At 51.2% G+C, this 21059-nt stretch overlaps 1 long non-coding RNA gene across 5 annotated transcripts in view; it reads left to right on the forward strand.

Annotated features, from left to right (window-relative positions):
* The window catches only part of LOC125116171 (uncharacterized), a 116167-nt gene extending 109331 nt beyond the window's left edge, over window positions 1-6836 (forward strand). For all 5 annotated transcript variants that reach the window (XR_007132271.1, XR_007132272.1, XR_007132269.1 and 2 more), the window contains 2 exons: window positions 457-637; window positions 6452-6836. This is a non-coding gene — a long non-coding RNA (uncharacterized LOC125116171). The remainder of the gene's footprint in view (window positions 1-456; window positions 638-6451) is intronic.
* The last annotated feature ends 14223 nt before the right edge of the window (window positions 6837-21059 follow it).

A 21059-nucleotide genomic window follows, 5' to 3' on the forward strand; every position in this document is an offset into this window, starting at 1 on the left:
GAAGGGAGAAAAGGAAACCTGAAAAGAACCCAGTGATTCTTGTCAAGATTTTTAAGATGATGGGGAATGAGGTAGGTGTGGGGAATCCAAGGCCTGGGTGCGAGTGTGTGCGTGCATACACGTATATATACTCACTCAGACACTCACTTGCACACTCATTCACACATACTCACCCATGCCAGAACACACATTCCCTCCCCCTTCTTCCCTGCCACACATGCAGGAGCAACCCAAGCATCTGGGCACCTATGAGCACCTACTAGCAGGAGTGAAGGCCTCTGTAGTGCGTGGTACATGGGTCATTGTAGGTAAAAGATGCGATTCAGAGGGGTGCTGTGGGGGGAGGGGGAGGGAAGGGGACATCCTAAGATGTGATGCGTGTTTCTGAGGGGATGAATGTGGTGATATACACATTTATTCATTTCTTCATTCATTCATCACCATTCATTCAACAAGGTTATGGGGGAGCCACCATGTTCCCCAAGCAGTGTGCTTGCTTAATGGTGAACCACAGATGCTACTCCTGCTCACAAACCCACGGGCTTGAGGGAAGACAGGCCTAGGACACAGGTGGTACAGGCCATGATGTGGGAGCCTGGAAGAGGACAGCTGACCCAGAGCCTTTCCAGGGAACAGGGTACGTACCTTAGTGGGGTGAATGCAGACATTGGACAGGGGAGCGTCTCCAGGGTATGAGCTGCTCCTCGGCAGGTGGGAGTATGTTTTGGTGGGTATGTGGATTGGGAGGTGTGGGGTGTGATGTGTGCATGTGTATATGGCAATGTGTGTGCATGGGAAGGTGTGTTTCATTATCAGAATTATCAGAGCAAACCAACTCTTTATTACATGTATAATTTCCCTGTATCCCATCGGGTCCTTCTGTGCAGGGCGAGCTGGAGTGGAACTAAACCAAATAGGGAATTTAGCAACTTCGAGAGGCTGCAGCAAAACTTCAAGTGCTGCTGATGGATGGTGTTGGCAGACAGGGAAGGGGAGGATTTGTCTGTAGAGCTGCATCACCTACGTGTCCACCAGTGCGAGATGGAGAGAGAATGGAGGAGGGGTGGAGGGGAAGGGTAGAGGGTGGGAGACTGAGGCAATGTTGACCAGACTGGGGACAGGGACTGGTACCTGGTTCTGCCTTTAGGGAGGAGGTCTGGGGACAAGTCCAGGGACTGATGGTTCCCTGCAGTAACCAGAGAGAAGAGAATAGAGGGGAGAGTCCTGCTTGGGGTGAGGGATCTGGGCCTGAGGGTATTTCCTGCCTCTCATATGTGGAAAACGGCCTGGAGAGTTAGTGAAAAGAAGTCATCTCAACACAGGGTTCAAATCTCAGCTTTGTGGTAAGACCTTGGGCAAGTTACTTCTCAGAGTGGCATAAAAATTGGGGTAATAATATTTACCTTGCAAGGTAGTGGTGATGATTAGTATAAGATATAATCATCACCAGAGTTCTCGTCGTGGCTCAGCGGTTAAGGAATCTGACTAGCATCCATGAGGATGCAGGTTCGATCCCTGGCCTTGCTCAGTGGGTTAAGCATCCAGCATTGCCATGAGCTGTGGTATAGGCTACAGATGTGGCTTGGATCCTGTGTTGCTGTGGCTGTGACTGTGGCAGGCAGCTACAGCTCTGATTCGACTCCTAGCTTGGGAACCTCCATATGCCGCAGGTGTGGCCCTAAAAAGCAAAAAAAAAAAAAAAAAAAAAAAAAACCACACCAAAAAACCAACTCTGGCACCTAGTTGGCACTCAATGAATGATGGCTTTTTATTAATGATATTGGATTTGTCTCTAGAGCTGCATCACCTATGTGCCAGTCAATCCACACCTCTCCCACTCTGTAAGGTTCAAACACAGCCCCCTTCCATAGCCAAGGTGAGCCAGGCCTGAGGGCGCTGCCTCTTCTCCCTGCTCTAGGGTTGGAGAAATGTTTGTAAGTAAGAGTGTCCATTTCTTTGGCTGCCCCTTAAAGCATGTTGCTATCACCAGTGTCTTTTTCTTCCATCTTTTACTTAATTTTTTCCGTGCTTAGCCAGGTAATGCATGCTCATTGTACAAAGTGTAAAGAAACAAAGAAAACATTTAATCCCACCATCAGAAGCAATTACATAACTCACTAATGTTTCTCCAGTGCTATTCTATATTAGGCATTATTCCAATTGCTTTGGAAACTTTATTTCACCTTCACAATAAGATGAAGCAGGGAAACAGGCACGATTATTATCTCCACTGACCAAAAGGAGCCGAGGCACAGAAGGTAACTTGCCAAAGATCACACAGCTTGAAAGTTGTATAGGAAGGATGCAAATTCTGACCAACTACGCTCTCCTCCCAGTCTTTTCTGTTTTCTGAGGACTTTCCTGTTGTCTTAGTTGAGCCAAACTCTAGCCTTCACTTTACAAATGTTTATCACCTCCTCCATTCCTGGCACAATGCTGAGCTCCGCTGGAAGGCAGGAGACAGGCACAAAGAAGCACTTTCCAGGCCCAGCTTCCAGCAGGGCCACAGGGCAAGGACCAAAGATCAATGTTCTGGGCCCAGTGGTGAAGGAATGCAGAGGAAGCAGCAGCAGATGCCCACAGTGGGGGCTGGAGGAGGACCCTGTCTCCCTAAGGACTCCCCCCTCAACTAAGCCATCCCCTAATGCCCACTTCTCCTGACTGCCATCACGGCACTTTGGCCTGTCCCAGGGCATGGCCCTGATACCAGAAGGGCCTGAGGCCCAGGATCCAACAGCCCTCAGGGCTGCAGCAGGCCCACAGGCCATCTTCCCAGGACACCCTGCTTCTCTCCCCTCCATCCAGCCAATCCACTTGTGGCCAGGTGAATCTTATTTAAGCACACTCTGTTATGTCCCTGTCCTGCTCAAACACTGTGGTATGCAGTTAGGTATAAACTTCTCAACTGACATTCAGGGAGGGTCTTGCTGATCTAATCTCAAACTACCTCTGCAGCCATCTTCCTCCTGCCAACTCTTCACACAAGAGCATCCCAACTGGATGCTTCCTTTCAATAGCTCTTTCCTTCTCTACCTGCCAGTGCTTCATCTTTTCTTCAAGTTACATTATCAGTGCCTTTTCTGGAGTTCCCGTCATGGCTCATGTATCCATGTACCCAGTATCCATGAAGACACAGGTTTGATCCCTGGCCTCCCTCAATGGGTTAAGGATCCAGTGTTGCCATGAGCTGCGGTGTAGGTCACAGATGCAACTTGGATCTGGCATTGCTGTGGCTGTGGTGTAGGCCAATGGTTACAGCTCAGATTCAACCCCTAGCCTGTGAACCTCCATATGCCACAGGTACGGCCCTAAAAAGATTAAAAAAAAAAAAACTTTCCTGATCACCTTCCTAGTCATGATGACCACCAGGCTTTACCTCTTCCTTTAAAGTTCCATAATCCTTTTTATTCCTCTCAAGATATTGATGTTAGGCTACCAGATAATTTTTTTTTTTGCCTTTTTCTGCCTTTTCTTGAGCTGCTCCTGCGGTATATGGAGATTCCCAGGCCAGGGGTCTAATCGGAGCTGTAGCCACCAACCTACGCCAGAGCCACAGCAACACGGGATCCGAGCCACATCTGCAACCCACACCACAGCTCACAGCAATGCCAAATCCTTAACCCACTGAGCAAGGCCAGGGATCAGACCCGCAACCTCATGTTTCCTAGTCAGATTCGTTAACCACTGCACCACGAATGGGAACTCCTACCAGATAATTTTTTAAATTGAAGTATAACTTATATACAGTCAAGTGTAGTAATCTTAGGTGAATTTTAAATTAATTTTTAGGGAGTTCACTGGTGTCTCAGCAGGGTAAGGATACAGCGTTGTCATGGCAGTGGCCCAGGTCACTGCAATGGCACACATTTTGTCCCTGGCCCAGAGAACTTCTGCATGCCACAGACTAGCCAAAAAAATAAACATGTTTTTACATGCATACACCCAAATATATGTAACTTCTAATATTAAGTTATAGCACAATTCTAGCACTCCAAAGGGATTCTTTGTGCCTTATTTCCCATTACCTCCTATTCTAACTTCCATTGTCCTAGAATAATTTTTCTTGTTATTAAATCTTATGTATGCATCATACAGCATAAACTCTTTCGTGTCCAGCTTTATATCTGTGAAGTTTATCTACATCTGTGATATTTCAGTAGTCCATTCTTTTGCCTTGCTGTGTAGTATTCCACATGTGAATATGTCAAATGTATCTGTTCGCTTGTGGATGGACCTTTGGGCTGTCCTCATTTGGGACTACAAAATCACTTGCTGTGAACATTCTTGTACATGACTTTTGGCACACATAAACATCTATTTCTCATAGGCATATTCCCAGGAGATTTGCTGAATTGTAGGATATACATAGCTTCTGTAGGTACTGCCAAACATTAGTCCAAAGTGATTTTAACAGCTTACATTCCCAACAATGTGTGAGTTCTAGTTGCTCCAGTAATATCAATCTCGTTAGTTACAGCTGTTCAGGCAGGTGTTATAGTTGTTTCCTTATGTTTCAAATAATCGAATTTACCGTGTATTGATCAGATATGGCACTAGAAACAACTCTAGAGAGTTGGTGGTATTATCTCCATTTTACGAGTGAGGCTCCGAGTGCCTTACAAGTTGAACAAAATGACATGTATGATATATACATGTAGAACCGGAATACAAATGCCAAACTACCTGACACCAAAGTCCCTGTTTGCTACTCTCTTGCCACATAGTAGAGAGCAAGACTCTTGTCTTATTCCTCTTGAGAAGTTCTGTAGCGCCCAAGTAAAAGCTTAATAAAGGATGGTTAAATTAAAGGAATTGATGTCCAGGAAGAGGCTGTGCTTGGAAACATATGTCACAAAGGAGGGAGCTCTTGCATCAAGGCAGACTCATCTAGGTGTTCTCAGTTCCAGTGACTGACTAGAAGCTGTTGCAATCTGGCATGCTGCCCTCAGAAATAGGAGACCTGGTTATTTGATTAAAAAGAGAGAGAGGGAGAGAAAGAAGAAGGGAGGGATGAAGGGAGGAAGAAAGAAAGAGAAGAAAGGAGGGAGGCAGGATAGGAAGGAAGGAAAGAAGGAGGAAAGAAAAAACTACTACCTTTAATCAGCTTGGGCCTCAGTTTTCTCATCTATAAAATGGAGATAATAATACTCCTCTGGCTAATGAGATAAAGGGATGCACTGTTTTGTCATTTGTAAATTGTAACTTTAAAAATTGATACAATTTTGGGAGTTGCCATGCTGGCGAAGTGGAAACAAATCTGACTAGTATCCATGAGGATGTGGGTTCCACCCTTGGCCTTGGTCAGAGGGTTAAGGATCTGGCATTGCTGTGAGCTATGGTGTAGGTGGCAGACGTGGCTCGGATCCCACATTGCTGTGGCTGTGGTGTAGACTGGCGGCTATAGCTCTGATTCAACCTCTAGCCTGGGAACCTCCATGTGCAGAGGGTGTGGCCCCAAAAAGCAATACATATATATGGATTCCAGGGATCTATTCTGGAGATACAGATTGGCTTGATCCAGGGTGGAGCACCTAGGCAGGCACATTTTTTTAGAGCTTCTGTGAATGACTCCACAGCTCAGCTATGGATGAAAACTGCTAGGGCAAAGATATGTATTATTATCATTAATTGTTAAAGCATTATCATCATTGTTATCTTTTGGGGGGTATAAATGGGGAGACACCTTTCAGAGGAGTCTTCTGTAAAGCATGTAGATCCGTTTTAAGTCCTTAGATAAGGAACACTGCCAATGTCTTTAAACCCTGCCCATCTCTGGCCTGGAGTCTTAGAGGCAAGTTTATGAGTGTATGAGTATGTATATAAGTGTGTGTCTTCAAGTATATGTACCTGGAAAGGGTGGTGAAAAGAAAGCCAAGCATGTGGGTTTCTGTATTGAGAAGAGGGCATTGGGGGCAGGAAAAACAAGCAGGGGCTTGTTTCCTAGGTGTCCAGGTCCATGGACTTTTGTCCTCAAGAACCAAGCAAAAGTGACCTCAGGCTTGGCTCCCAGAGCCAAGGAAGTTTTAGCCTTGCCTGCCCCTGACTGCTTGGCTGGAGGTGGGAGCTGGAATCTGGCCTGGAATCCTTCAGCCATCCCTCTTTCCCTTAGTCTTCCACATATCCTGGGCACCCTGAGAGGTCAGAGCCACCTCACCCACTCCCTTCCAGCCCTGGGTCCTCCGTCCCACTGAGCTGCTCCTTCTCCAAGGCCAGGAGTCCATGTTCTGGGTCTCTTCCACTATTTATACTCAGGAGAGGGACCCTGGGGACCCTATGGGCCCAAGCTACTGCCCCTGCTTGTCCTGGAGTGGGAGGGAGCAGAGGTCCTGCTAAGGCTCTGAAAAGGATGTGGGGGAGAAAAGAGGAAATAAAACAGAGGGCAGGATTAATGAAGTGGCTTCAAGAGCTAATAGTGCATTTACCAACATCTCCTCCTCTGACTCCCATCCAGGGGGAACCTGGCCACAGCCCTGAGGCAGGCAGTCCAGCTCCCAGTCCACCTATGAGGGATCCAAGCGCTGAAAAGAGGCAGACATTCTCTCAGATGGAGACAACCACTCTTCTCTTATACTCTAGTCTCTGGAAGTGAAACCCCAGATCTCAGCCCCTACTGAGCAGTGCAGGCTCTTCCCCAGAGCTACCCAGCTTCCAAGTAGCCAGCGGGAGGTACGTTACTAGATGATGTTTTGGGGATCCCACCCCCACCCCACCCCCGCTCCCGCTCTCGGGACACAGTCCTGGCCACCTTTAATAGTTTATTTCAGCCTGTCCCCATTCTATGCCCTCCTCTCTCCCCCGCCTCATCCCCAAAAGCTGACCTGGAGCTGGATTCCCAAATAAACAGTAACTAATTGGATTAGGAGCTGATAATATTGTTGACCTTTCTTAATGTCTGCTGGCTGTCTTTCCACCACACTGAGGCTTAATTGTATGGGGTGGGGGGAGGGTGGGGGACTTCCAGGAGTGAAATGTGACCCCTGTTAACCTCAGATAAAATGGGCTCAGCGTCTTCCCAACTGCCTGTCATCCCCCATGGAGCAGGAACACACACATGCTCCCACTCTCATTGAATAATTACACAGATGATACACACATGCATAGGCATGCATGCAGAGATGCAAGCACACCCAGAGGCACATAGGCATCCTCACCCAAATCCACACATGACTTTGAACATGGATCATATGTGTATGTACAGTCATACTCAACTGCTACACATGCGACATCACATATATGATAAAAAAGTATGTGCACATACACAGACACACAGTTGCAAAATGCAAGCACAGAGATCCAGCTAGGCAAATGTAATTACATACCTGATGCAAATGCATTGTAGATGTTTTCATGAATGCAAACAGATACACACAATACACTGATTTGTGCACATATATTCATATACATGATGCTGAAATAAAAGAGCATGCGCAATACATGACACGTGTGCATACACAGGTGCATATGGTGCACTACCTTTGCATTGGACAAGAGAGCCCCTGCCCTCCCCCCCCCACACACAGGGTCTGACCGACGCCATACCCCATCTTCTTCACAATCTCTGCTGCTTCCACTTTCTACTTGTTTCTGGGTTCCCTGGCTGTGTTTCTGGGACCTGAGTTTATGGGTCTCTTGGAACCCGGGCCTCACCTCTGAGTCTCCATCTCTCAGTCTCTTGGGGCCCTGCATCTACATGCATCTCTCTCATCCCGGAATGCTGAAGTTGAAAAGAGCCTGGCTGGCAGGGTAGTGAGGAGGGCATGAAAAAAGATACGGAGAAGAGGGCCAGAATGAGTGGAGAGGAGAGTCGGGAAAGAGGACCCAGAAAGAGGGGAGCGGCGAGGGAAGGGGAGCGACGGGCAGGGGAGGGGCGCCTGCCTGCGCACAGCAGATGTTGCCGCTCCTCGGATGGAGCTGTTAATGTAAGTGGAGTTTGTGCAGTGGTAATTAGGAGGGCTCTCATTACCCTGGCGGAGCCGGCTGAGAGCCGATAAAGCCGAGGGGGAGAGGGGCCGACATCAGGGTAATGGGGGAGCAGGGCCATTGAGGAGCTGGAGCCGAGCCGGGACGCTCCGCGCGCAGCTGGAGCCCGGCGAGAGGGCCGGGGAGGGGGCCGCGGACCTGGCCGGCAGCCCCGGGAGGAGCCGGAGTGAGAGCTGCGAGGGGCGTGAGCCGCTGGGTCTGCGCTGGGCTTCGTGCAGCCGCGCGGGAGAAAGTACCCCTGAGCGTGAGGTGCGAGGGCGATGCTGCCTGCCTTGGACGGGAAGATGTGTAGGAGGGTTCCAGGCTGGCGTGCCCGCCTCCAGGACAGCCCTGGCAGTGGACATTCCCAGAGGCCTCTGCACCTACATTCAGAGACCTCTTGGTGGTGGGACAGCGGTGGGGCCGAAGGGTGGGAATATGAAAGGACACCCTTCTCTAGTGCCTCCCCTCCCCCTGCCCCAGTGTCTGGGGATCCAGGACACTCACCCAGAGTGATCAAGACATGGACTCTAGAATAGAATAGCCAGGACGAAAGTTAACGTCCTGATGGAAGGTTCCAGAATGTTAGATCACGGACTGGAGGAGACCAGCTTCAGGGATGGAGCATAAACCCTAATTCTTGGCCTTCTTGGGTGGGAGAGGCACTATTCCCCCCACCTCTTCCCGCCACAGGGCTTTTCCTCCCTCCCACTCACCCTCTCCTGCAATCCCTCCGCAGCAGCGCTAGGGGAGGCTCCAGGCACCTCACTTCCCCTTCCAGGCTCTGCAGGAAGGGGAAGGGAGGCAGGGAGGTTGGTGAAAGCTGGAGTACCCGGGTGGCAATCCAGGAGACCCTCCCAGTCCTCCATACTGGGGGTCTGGGATGGTGAGACCATTTTGCTCTTTACCTCCCACAGCCTGGGCTTAGGATGACCCCCAATGCTTTTCAGACTAAGAAGTGAGCCAGCCCAGTCTTCTCAGCTGACTGGGAGCCATCTCAGTCGAACAGACCAAGTCCCCTTCTCTTGTTCTCCTGCCACAGGCCAGAGACCCTGGGAAGACTTCCAGAAGGCAAGGAATTTGCCACCATTGCAGGGAGAAGGGAATTATGGGAGTCTTTGCAACCTTACTTTCTCTACTGAAGGGCCCATAATCTCCCTTTTAAATCCCTTCTTCACCCAGCTCCCACCTGCAGCTGCTTTCAGAAGTCCAAGGTCAGTGACTCCTGCCACTCTGGTTTGTGACTTCCCAAGGACCACATAAACTCCCTCCACTATTATGCAAAGGGTAGAACAGAAAGAAGGGCTTCTTTTCCTTCAGGCTTTGAAGAAAGGAAAGTCCTGCCACTACCAACCCCAGAGGTAACCACATCTCCCAGAGAACTAAAAAGGGGATGTGCTGTCTCTGAATAGACCAGCGCTGAGGGGAGATCCTGATGCCCCTCCCCTCTTCAGCAGCCTGGCAGAGCAGGGGTTAACAGGGAGAGGCTGCAAGGCTGGAGCAGGCGGTGGCTCCCGCCTCCCCCCACCCCATACCCCCCCAGAGTTGCTGACTCTTCCTTTTTGTTCGGGCTGACAGCGAGCACCTGGTGTGCTCGTGGAACAATATTGTTCCTGCCTCCCTCCCCTCAGGCCCCAGGCTCCCCTCTCTCTCCCCCTCCCCACCCGCAGGCAGCCTTCCCCTCCTCTCCTCTTCCCCTAGCCCCCTCCTGCCAGTGGCCTCCTAGGAGCCCCCCCCCCCCCAACCACCACAAGCGCGGACCCTGCGGTGTCAATAAACACAACATATGCTGCCATTAATGTGAAAATCGTGCCCTCCACTCCATTCATCCCCTCAGCCTGCCCGCCCGCTGGGGGCGGGGGTAGAGGAGATGGGGAAAGAAAGGTCAAGTGGGAAACATTAACCACCCTCTTTTTCAATCTGATCAGCCCCCACCCTCACCTCCAGCCTTGGGAGAGGGAGAGGAATGGGAGGAGCGAGATGGGATAAGGATAGGAATGGAGGTGTTCAGAGACCCCCGTCTCCCCAGAGCCTCCCAGAGGGAAACAGGTGAGCGCCCTCCTCCAAACCTTAAGCCTCTGCAGCCTCAGGGGGATCAGAGTGAGGCCCCGTGGGCTCTCCCGTAGGCAGCCATGCTGCTGACATTTCTTCTGGGGGCAGGGGCCGTCGTCGTCGTTGTCGGGGTCCTGTTCTCTTGCAAGTCCAGCAATCATCCCAACTCCTGAGGACTTTCTGTCCATCCCCTTGGATTATAAAAGACAACCCAGAAAGGTTCTCCAAGTGGGTTGGGCTTCAGAAAGCCCTTGTGAAAGGAGCCAAATACCTCAGATGACTAAGGGAGTGGCCTGGCCTCAGTCTCCTCAGCTAAATCACTGGTTCCAAGACAGCAGGGACTAATAAAGATAAAAATAATATAATAACAACAGCTAACATGTATTGAGGGCTTATTTATGTACCAGACATTGTGCTAAGCACTTCACAGGCTTTATCTAATTTGTTCCCCATAAGACCCCTATGGGGAAGTTACAACTGATATCCCCATTTTACAGCTGAGGAAAACAGGCTTGCTAAGGAGAGCCGGCATTCACTGAGTGCCCACTGCACACCAGGCCCTGGGTGGAGTTCTCTCCATGTAATGTCAATGACTCTATGACGTTAGTAACACTATTGGTGCCATTTTACAGGCGAGGAAACTGAGGCTCAGAGAGGTTCAGTAACTTGCCCAAAGTCACACAGTAAGCAGAACTTGGCCAGAAATTTAGGTCTGCCTGATAGCAAACTTATGATCTTAACCTCTACACTTGGCTTGCTCCTGTCTCCATTTTTCTCCATCTCCATTAGCCCCACAGCACGAACACACACCCCTACCCAAACTCACCCCCAAGATTAGACCCATAGCAGGGCAATGGGGGAAAGAAAAGCCAGAGAGTGACCAGAGCATGAGACAGAGTTGAGACTCATTCTCTGCCTAGCTTCTCACTCATTCCACGGTCACTCCACTCCCGGCTGCAGCCTGTGTGCTCAATTGTCACCCCCACCCTCATGCGCATCCTCATTCTGGAGAGTCACTGTGGACAGGCAAAGTGCCCCTTTAGGTTCCCAGAACACAAAGACATTGTGCTTGGCTCTGCAGCTCCTCACTTCAGAGACTCCGGTTGCTTTATTGATATTAACTTAACACATTCCCCCACTTCCCCACCCGCCCCGGCCCAGTCTGACGGGCAGAAATCTGCTGCCTGGGCACCACCCTGACCTCTCTTTTCTTCTTTCATTATCCACTCTGGGCACCAGGGAGCCAGCACCAAAATTAAAACAATAACTAAGACCGAAGTGGGCCCGGCAGCCCCCACTCCCACCCAAGGGAGGGAAAAATGCCACAAAAACACCTGGAGAGGAGAATAATCAATGGAAGGGGAGGGGGAGACCCACTCCCATGCCAGCACCCCCTACCCACCTTAACCCTTTATCCCCTGCACAGTACCAGGACTCCCTCATCCCATCCTATAAAGAAGCAGTAGCTTCTGGCAGCTCAGCCATTTAGTGCTTTGGGGTTTGAACAAACAAATCTGGGACAGTGAGATCCCCAGAAGCCAATAGTCAAGGGCTAAGACTCCTAAAGGATGCCAGTGTTATCACAAGCGGGAAGTTCCTTCTTGGGCAAGTTCCTGGAAAATTGGCTGTCACTTACTTAGTGATGTGTGCTAAACACTTTATAAAGTGAACCACCTTATTTGATCCTCACAACAAACCCACCTGAAGGCATTGTTCTTATTTAGGAAACAGACTAAATAAGTAAAATGACTTGCCCAAGTTCATCTCAGCTAATAAGTGGCAGAATCAGGCTTCAAACTCACTCGGGACTCTGATTTCAGAGCCTACAATTTAACCATCTTGCTGAGTTGTCTGCACAGTTACTGGAATCTAGGTAGACAAGTAGGCTTAGTTCAGAGATCTTCCAGCCCTCCATCTCCCAGGAAGAGAATAGGTCGGCTCTGCCTCCTCATCTCACCCTCCCACTGTCTGAAAGGAAGGGAGATCAGCAGAGGCAGGGCCCCAGTTCTAGCCCAGCTAAGGCCAGCAGAGGGGGCTGCTGTAGCTGAGGTCAAGTGTGGGATAGGGAAGCTGGGTGGCCCTAGCTCAGGAGAGCAAAGGTATTTGGAAGGCACTCCATGCACTCCACCCCCTGCAACATCTAAGAGCTAGCAGCTTCAGCAGGGGGTGCCCTTCCAGGGAGAGGGGGCAGAGTTAGCGCTGCTGAACTGTCCTAAGTATGCCAGGCTCTGCACAGAGGATCTCTCCCGACCTCAGTCCTCACCTTTCTGACCTACGCCTCTTCTAGAAAGACTCTATCTTGGCTACCCCCTTGGCCCTATAGCAGGATTCCCACATCCCCCAGCAGGCCCCATCACTGCTCCCACCTACACACCAGCCCCTTGGGGTCTTCTCGCTCCCCCCATTGCCTTGTCTTTTTTCACCTTAATTCTGCTGACACAGAATGGGACTTTTCCAAAGGCACTAATCCAGAAAACAGAAGGAAAGATGAGAAAAGCCAATACTTTTGTTACTAGGTCCAGGAGTTGTTCTAAGGGCTTTGCCTAAAATTTGCACAACAATCCTAAGAGGTAGGTACCTCTGTCCTACAGTTGCGGGAAAGGAGGGCCTGAAACTGAACCTAAGAAATGAAACAGCTGGGATTTGAATCCTGGCAGCCTGCCCTTAAGCAACACTACTAAAAAGGAAGGAAGGAAGGAAAGAAGGAAGGAAGAGTGGAGAGTTCCTGTTGTGGTGCAGAGGAAATGAATCCAACTAGCAACCATGAGGTTGCGAGTTTGGTCCCTGGCCTTGCTCAGTGGGTTAAGGATCTGGCGATGCTGTGAGCTGTGATGTAGGTCACAGACACGGCTTGGATAGATACTGCAGTGCTGTGGCTGTGGTGTTGGCTGGTGGCTACAGCTCCAATTAGACTTTTAGCCTGGGAACCTCCATATGCTGCAGGTGCGGCCCTAAAAAGCCAAAAAAAAGGGGGGGGGGGAGGGAAAGGAAGAAAGAGAGAGAGACGGAGGAAGGAAGGAAAAAGAAAATCTTCAAATTTCTTTATTCTGCATTAGACATTAGTTTCCTAAGGGTATTCTTACCCATCTTTACATTCCTATGGAGTAAAACAGATTGGGGCCTCCACAAAAGTGGATCAGAAGAATTCTAAGGTAATTAAAGGTTACAGGGAGATGACATAATGCTTCTGCTCGCCTCAGCCTCGGCTGACTTGGGTGCTAGACCCAACCACACTGACTCTCAGCCCGAGGAGGGCTCAGCCACTAGGAGAGCCAGGTCTGATGAGGTCCTTAGGCCCCTCTGTAACTCTTCCCATCTTATTGGTCTCCCTGGGCCCTGTAGGTACTTCTAAGTCCTTATAGTCCCCCAAATTCCTGTCTCTACCTCTCTCCAAAGTCATGAGGACCCCTTGTGGCCCTTCCCTGCAGAGGTCCTGGCTCCCCCAGCACAGTTCTTTCTGCTTTGCCGGTTATCCTGGTGCATACTTGTGGATAGGGCTCAGCTCCCTCACCCCATAGCCTGGTTTTAAGTTGCCTGAGGACAGATGCCCCGGCCCCAGGGGCCCATCCACTGCACACCTGCCCCCTGCATACAGCTGACCAGACTTTCCTTTGCCATCCCCTCAACACAAGGCCTCTATCGCTCTGTTCCTGACATGAGAGTTTCCTCCAAATCCCCACACTGCCTCCCGTGACCCACTTAGAATCCTAACTCTCCAGACTTAAAATAGAAAACACTCAACACAAGCTTTTACAATTCCCGCTACTGGCTGAATAAAGGTTGTGTTGTTAGCAAAAACAATAACCACCTATTACTAATAATAGCTTGCCTACCAATTCAGAATGGGTGGCCCTTCATTTGCTCAGCTCTTCTCAATGTACTTCCTACCTGTCCCTAGTCTATAAGTGCCTGGGGCGGGGGGGGGGTGTCTCTTGGGGTGTGGGACTTCTGTGTGGCAGTGTGCTGTGAACAGCTGTTGTGTACTGTGTGTTTTCTCCTCCTTGGGAAAAACTCCGATGTAGCTGCTCGCCCTGGGCTCATCTGTAATCTGGGGCATTGATCGGACTCATTGATAGCTGATTGTTTTTACACGTGACTCGGTCACATTCCTCTAATCTCCATCCTTCTGCTCAGTTTGCATGACAAGAAGCGGCCTCAGTGGGGAGAGGTCGCTCACCTCTGACCAGGATATAATTGGAAAAAGAAGGTCATTGCTGCCTTTGCTTCTGGGGCAGATCAGCTTCGTTCCATTTGTGTCATGAGCTCTCGCCAGCACAGGCTCTCAATGACATGGAGACAATGGCTGTGCCCCACAATGGAGCCCACAGAGATGTGCTCGACACAAACTGCAGGACCCACACTTGCTCTCATCAGGACAGGCATGTACAACACACACACAATAGGTACTCTCAGTAAACACTGAAGATAGCACCAATGACACAGGGGCAATGTGTGTGACATCTACACGTAGAGAACGCATAAAGAGATGCATAAAAACAATGCTTGCCAGATGACACAGGTACCTAATGACACATAAACATAGTGAGACACACATAGATATTTCAATGAGGGCATTTGGCTTTGCTACCATACCCAACAGGAAAAAATGTCCAACAGTCCCACCTTTCTTCAGGCACCGCCCAGGTGGGAATATATTAGAATTATCTGGGGAGCTTTGACAAAGTGCGCGTTTCCAGGAAGCTCTGCCCGCCCAAACCGTTTGAGTGCATGTGGGTAGACACATTTACGTTGAAAAGCTCCCTCAAGTAATTCTGATACGCCCCCGGGTTGAGAACCATTGAATCAGGCTCCCTTATACTGGGCGGCAGAATTTGCCAGCTGGGTGTTGAGTCCTATTTTATTTTCTCACCCAGTTTGGGAAGAAACAGGCAGGAGCTGAGAAAAGGATCCGTCCATGGCCAGCAGATTAGGGGCTAAACAATGGCCAGGAACCGAAAAGGTTAAATCTGGGCATTGATCCTGGCGACCTTGGCTGGCCTTGTTAGCGCCCGCACAGCACACGCAGAAGGACCCTTCGCGCGGGGACTGTCCCAGAGACTCGCCTGCGCTCCGCCGCCAGGTTGCGGAAGCTCAAATCCCACACCGCCTCCAAAGGCGTGTCTGACGCAGCCTTGGGTATCTTTGGGGGGCACTAGCCATCCCCAGGCCCGGTGATTCCAGCCCTTGGGGCACTTCCCCGCCCCGGGGTCCCAGGGTGCCAAGAAAGCCCGAAGGTTCCTTCTATTGGGGGTTAGTGGAGGGGGCGAACTGCTCTACACCCAACCCTGCAACGCAGGGAGGCCTCCGGGAGAGGGCAGAGGGCACCAAGCCGGGACGGGGCGTCGGAAGCGGCGGGTCACTTAAGCCCTAGCGAAGAGGTGCGGAGATCCGCTGGGACAGCACAGGGTCGCGCCGCCCCCTGGCGGCTCAAAGGCAGAGTTGAGGCAGAGGGGCGGGCGGCAGCTGGGTCCGGTAGCTCTGGGACAGGTTCTTATTCCCAGCGTTGAGCGGGGTAAGGATGTTGAAGAGACGCCCCCAAGAAGACTGTCCCGTCCGGTCCCCTCCCTTTCGCTCTCCCCCTGTCCCTTTCTCCGTTTCTTCTTTCCTCTTCCATCTCTCCCACTCTTCCTGCCCTTCCCCCTCCCCTCTTCACTCCCTCTCCTACCCCCACCTCTTCCTTTCTCTCGTCCTTCGCCCGCCCCCTCCCGCCCCCGCGGGGCAGCGCCTTGGTGAGCCAGCTTGGCAGTTAGCCCATTAGATCTCGTACTATTGATCCGCTTCTGAGCCGAAGCTGACAGCCCCGGTTCCTGGTCTCTCCTTGTTCCCGTTCTTGGCGCCCCCCACCCCCGCCCCCATCTCCAGGCCGTCCTGGCCTGCGCCTCCCCCCCCAACCCCCACGCGGGCCGCGCCGTAGTCTCGCCCTCACGAAGGACAAGAACAAATGTAATTAAAGCGACCGGCGAGGGGGGTGCGCCCCTACCGGCACCGACGCGAGCTGGGGTCCCAGCGGCCAGCCCTCGGTCTGCCGCCTCCCTCCGCCCCCGCCCGGGCGCTCCCCGCCCCCCCGGAGCGGGAGCATTTGGGTTGAGCTGCGCCTGTCCTATAAATCCACATATAATTCTCGCCTTTCCTGTTCAGCTAAGGAAAATAAACGTGTAAGGCTGTTTCTGGGAGCCCAGCTCAGGGACCGCTCTAAATTCTCCTCTTATTGAGTCCGGGCTGGAAATCATTCAGCTCGGCGGCGCGCCCCCCTCCCCCTTCCCCCCTCCCTCCAGCCCGCGCCCGTGCCCGTGCCCGCCGCGCACACGCACGCGCGCACACGGAAAGCAGGAGCTGGGTATATAAATATCTCCAGCTCTCCCCATAGCCGGGCAGATTTATTCCGCTGCCAAGCCTGCAGAAAATTGACTTGTTCATGGAGGCGGCTATTGACACATCACCGGGGGGAGGGTTAGGGGAGAAAGCAGTGGAGCCGGCGCCCCTCCATTATACGTTAATGTAATCAGCAGTGTGCGAAATGACTGCGCGGAAAATAGCATCACTGACATTTATATTAGAGGATATTGATGGCAGGAGCTGTGACCGCATCACTCTGCCTCCCGTTTCCACGGATTGACACAGGAGCCTCTTGTTGGCTCCTTCCACGCTCGCCTCCCCTCCCCCCTCCCTCCCGCACCCTCTCTCCCTCTCTCCACCCAGTGTCTCTCCTAGCCTTACCCCCACTCTCCCAACTGACTTTTCCAGTCACTCATTTTCCAAATAATTCCTGAGCACCTACCTAGTGGGTACCACGGACAGGGTCTCGCCTCTCAGCCTCTCTAGGTTTCTCCTTCGCCTTCTCCCCCTCCCCCACCATGCCCTTGCCCTCTTTCTCCCTCCTTCCCAGCTCCCCCTCCCCCTTCCTTGGCTCGGTGGCTGGACCGCTGCTGTCACAGCAGATAGATAATTGAAAAATGGGCCTCACCTTTGCAGCCAGCAGGAGTGGTTCAGGCAGTTACTGCCGGGGTTACCTACTCCATCTCAGGCCCAAGCTCCAAAAGAGATTCTAAGGAAATTGGATTTTACATGGATGTTTTATTCGGGCAGAGGCTTTAGTGTATATAAATACAGGCGAGGAGTTCTTGGCGGCAAAGGATGAGTGAGGCGAGACAATCCCGCCTGGGGCCTGGAGGCTCAGGGGAGGCTGGCAGGGAACGTGCTCAGCTCTGGGTCCCAGACCTGGACATCAGAGCATTTCCTCCTCATCATTTGAAACTAAAAGAGGTTAACGCCTCTGAAGAGCTCCTCAGAAGCTGCCTTGGGAATTTTAAAAGTGTGTGATTGTTGGCAGGGCGATATACTGAGAAAAGAAGGAAATATACTGAAGAAGTTTGGGGACTGATTCTTTCAGTAAATATTTATTGAACCCTTAAATTGTGAAGTATTGTGTCTGGGGCAGAGGGGTAAGTTAGACATGACTGCTGCTTTCAAGGATAGGTGGGAGAATGAAAACCTGGGGTTTCATGTTAGGAACAAGAAGCAGGAAAGGTGGGACAGCGAGTACTGAGATCACCTCTCTAGGACCTGACCATCTGGGAAGCTTGGATAAGGCAGCAGAAGGGAAGTGGGTCAGGTTGGGGGTTGAGGGCCCTACTGACTCTCCAGCCTCTCCTTCCTGGGCCTGGTTAGCAGAGCATCTAGGAACATTTTAGACAATTGTGGTCACCAAATCCATAGGCAAGTTCACATCCACGATGTTTGCAAGGAATCCGATGAAAGTCCCTGGAGGGCTAGGATGATAGATCATGGAGGACCAAAGTGAGACCTTCCAGAGAGACCAGTTACAAGGTTTGAGGAGGGCCTGAGTGAGAAACCCTTTGGGGGAGGCCTAAGTTGAAGGCACATGAGCAAGTGAGGGGCATCAGAAGACCAGGGAGGTGGGAGGTGGGAATGGGAAGGAGTAAGGGGATGCCTGGAGGCCTAGAATAAGGAATCCTCCAGTATCTGAGTGCCCCTGTCCTCATTTCAGTCATGGGCAGGGCCTCGTCTGAACTCTAATTAGAGTCTATGTGGTTGACAGCTGCAGCATGAATCATTTTTGTTTCTTGGAAGGAGAGCTCCTCGTGAGGCACCCCGTGACTGAAGGACTGGTATTAAGGTGAGTATAACCAGGCTCAGAATGCTCCCTGAAGGGGCAGGGGCTCCTTCTGAGCTCAGAGCAGAAACAACAGCTGCCTTATTCCATCCACATCATTGAGAGCTGGACCAGTCCTCCCCTAGATTCCGAAGCCCCCCTTCTCCTCTGCCACATTGTTCTGCTGTTACATCATCAGCTTGGGGGGGACAGGACAGGTGCTGCGCCACACACATCCCAGGCACTTCCAGATAGTATCTGGACGTTCCCATCCAGCTGTAGGACGGAAGGCACCATCCCTTCTGCTGCGCCACACACATCCCAGGCACTTCCAGATAGTATCTGGACGTTCCCATCCAGCTGTAGGACGGAAGTATTCTATGGTAACTGGACTCCCTCTGTGACCTCCATCAGCATCGTCCCTCTCCCCTCTGCATTACAATCACTCTGACAGCCCTGTGTGGACAGACGCAGTTCTCAGCTATCAGGGAGCCAGGCCACCCTACCTACCTGTACCTCCTCCTCATCTCTGCCCTCAGAAAAACCGCAGGAACTCATATCTCACTCTCCGTTCCCCAAATCAGTTCCTGGATTTGTCTTCCTTTCCTCGTGACTCATTTGACAAATGGACCCTGAGATACTAGTCTCACTGCTAGTCTAAGAACCCTTGGGCAGGTTGGTGATGAGAACATGAGCATGTGCATGCACCTGTGCTCACTTGGTCATTGCACACCCAGGACACAGGGGACATCATTCATTGAGCAGGACTTTGTCCCACCCTGCCTTCCAAATTCGGGAATTGAGGAGCTCCCTGGTAGCCTAGTGGTTAAAGATTCAGGTTGGAGTTCCTGTTGTGACTTAGTGGGTTAAGAACCTGACTAATATCCATAAGGACATGGGTTTGATCCCTGGCCTTGCTCAGTGGGTTAAGGACCCAGCGTTGCTGCAAGTTGCAGTGTGAGTCACAGATGCAGCTTGGATCCTGCATTGCTGTGGCTGTGGCATAGGCCAGCAGCTGCAGCTCTGATTAGACCGCTAGCCCTAAAAAAAAAGGATTCAGTGTTGTTACTGTTATGGTGTAGGTTAGATCCCTGGCCCAGGAACTTCTGCATGCCACAGGCATGGCCAGAAAAGAAAAGGAAAATTAGAGAAATGACATCCAGAAGGAAAAGGAAGAAGCAGCCAAGGAAGTAACTTCCCACAGCAGGAAAGATGCATCTCGCTCCTCCTGGCCTTATGGAGCTGGGATTCTGGAAAGTCGTTCCTCCAGGATCATCTGTTCAGTAGGCTATCAGAGTGCTCCCAGTGCAATGGGGGTTGTAGGTACTGGAAACAGCCATGAATGACGGCTCAACCATTCATTGTGATTCAGAGCCTGTCCATTCCTTCTCTCTATGTGAGAAGCCAGCTGGAAGTAGGGCTCAAAGGAGAATAGACCTCTGAAAGATAGAAAGCCTGTTTCTTGGGGGCAGAGGAAGCCATTAAGAGCTGGAAGTTGGAGGTCTGGCTGGAGAAGCCAGGCTTCACAGAGCAGCATTTCCAGCCTTAGCAACAAAGCCAGTGTTAGCTGTGTGACTATGCTGAGAGTCACCCAAACCCTCTAGAATTTAGATCCCTCATTGATTAAAAAGAAAAAATTAGGAGTTCCCGTCGTGGTACAGTGGTTAACCAATCCAACTAGGAACCACGAGTTTGCAGGTTCGATCCCTGGCCTCGATCAGTGGGTTAAGGATCTGGCGTTGCAGTGAGCTGTGGTGGCGGCTCAGATCTGGCGTTGCTTTGGCTGTGATGTAGGCCGACAGCTGCAGCTCCGATTAGACCCCTAGCCTGGGAACCTCCATATGCCGCAGATGTGGCCCTAGAAAGACAAAAAAAGACCAAAAAAAAAATTAGTCTTTTTCAGTTTTAATTTCTGTGATTCTAAACTGGTGAGTGAATGAGTGAATATGTTTGGAAAGCCCAACTTGAAATGAAGGAAGGAATTTTACAGCTGAAGGTTCAGAGTCTTCCAAGAGGTAATTGTAGGGCCAGTGGGGTCTGAAATTGCTCAGAGAACTCTTTGGAGGCTGAGAACCTGCTGGGGCCAGGACAAGTACAGAGCAAGAAAGCAGCTCAGACTGGGGCAGAGGGAAGGCAGAGAGAGATCCAGAAAGAAGTGCTCCCTGAATTGTCTCAAGCTCAGTCTTTGTTTAGAATCTAGCTGCTATAGCCCAGAAATCTTGGGGAGAAAATCCAAGGTTTCGATCAGTCCAAATGACAGGAATGTGTGCACTCTTATATTCTGTACTGGGAAGGGAATGGGTTGCTTTGTTTCTCTAGTGTTTCTTGGTGAAGTTTCCTGGTTAAGAAATTTTAGCATCCCCTCAGCTGTTAGGATGGAGAAGGGATCAGGGCGCCCCTAGTGGCAAAGCCTGGTGGTTGGCGGCAGCAGTACTTCCTCTAGAAGCCCGAGGCTGGAGACCTAGTGAGAGGCAACTGGAGAAAGGCAGTGGGGGGCCCTTCGAGTAATGGAGACACCCGTCCCCCAGTCTTGACTTGGAAGAAACAAGACAGGTGATCAGGGAAGTTTTACAGCAGAAAGCTGCCTTGGAGGCTAATCCCCAGAGGGAAAAGACTAGAAGCCCAGAGCACAGGAAGCTAGAAGCCAGTGGGCAGGGGAGGAGAGAGGAGGAAAGGGGAGGGAAGATATCCCTTTCCATGGATGTGCCTTGGCCCCTGACCAAGCAAAGAGGGGCAGATTTTCTGTCTTGTCCCAAGCCCCTGCATCTGCCACCTTGTTTATCTGCCTATTTATAGTTGCAGGCTCCAAGCCCAGCATGAGACTCTGCGATTTATATGACTGTAAACCTCCAAAGGGCACCGAAAGCTGGCAGGCCATGGATAAAGACAGGAGCAGGCCTCCCAAGGTCAAAATGGCCACCCTCCCAGCCCTCCT

Source organism: Phacochoerus africanus, chromosome 15 (genome assembly GCF_016906955.1).
Source record: "Phacochoerus africanus isolate WHEZ1 chromosome 15, ROS_Pafr_v1, whole genome shotgun sequence".
NCBI lineage: Eukaryota > Metazoa > Chordata > Mammalia > Artiodactyla > Suidae > Phacochoerus > Phacochoerus africanus.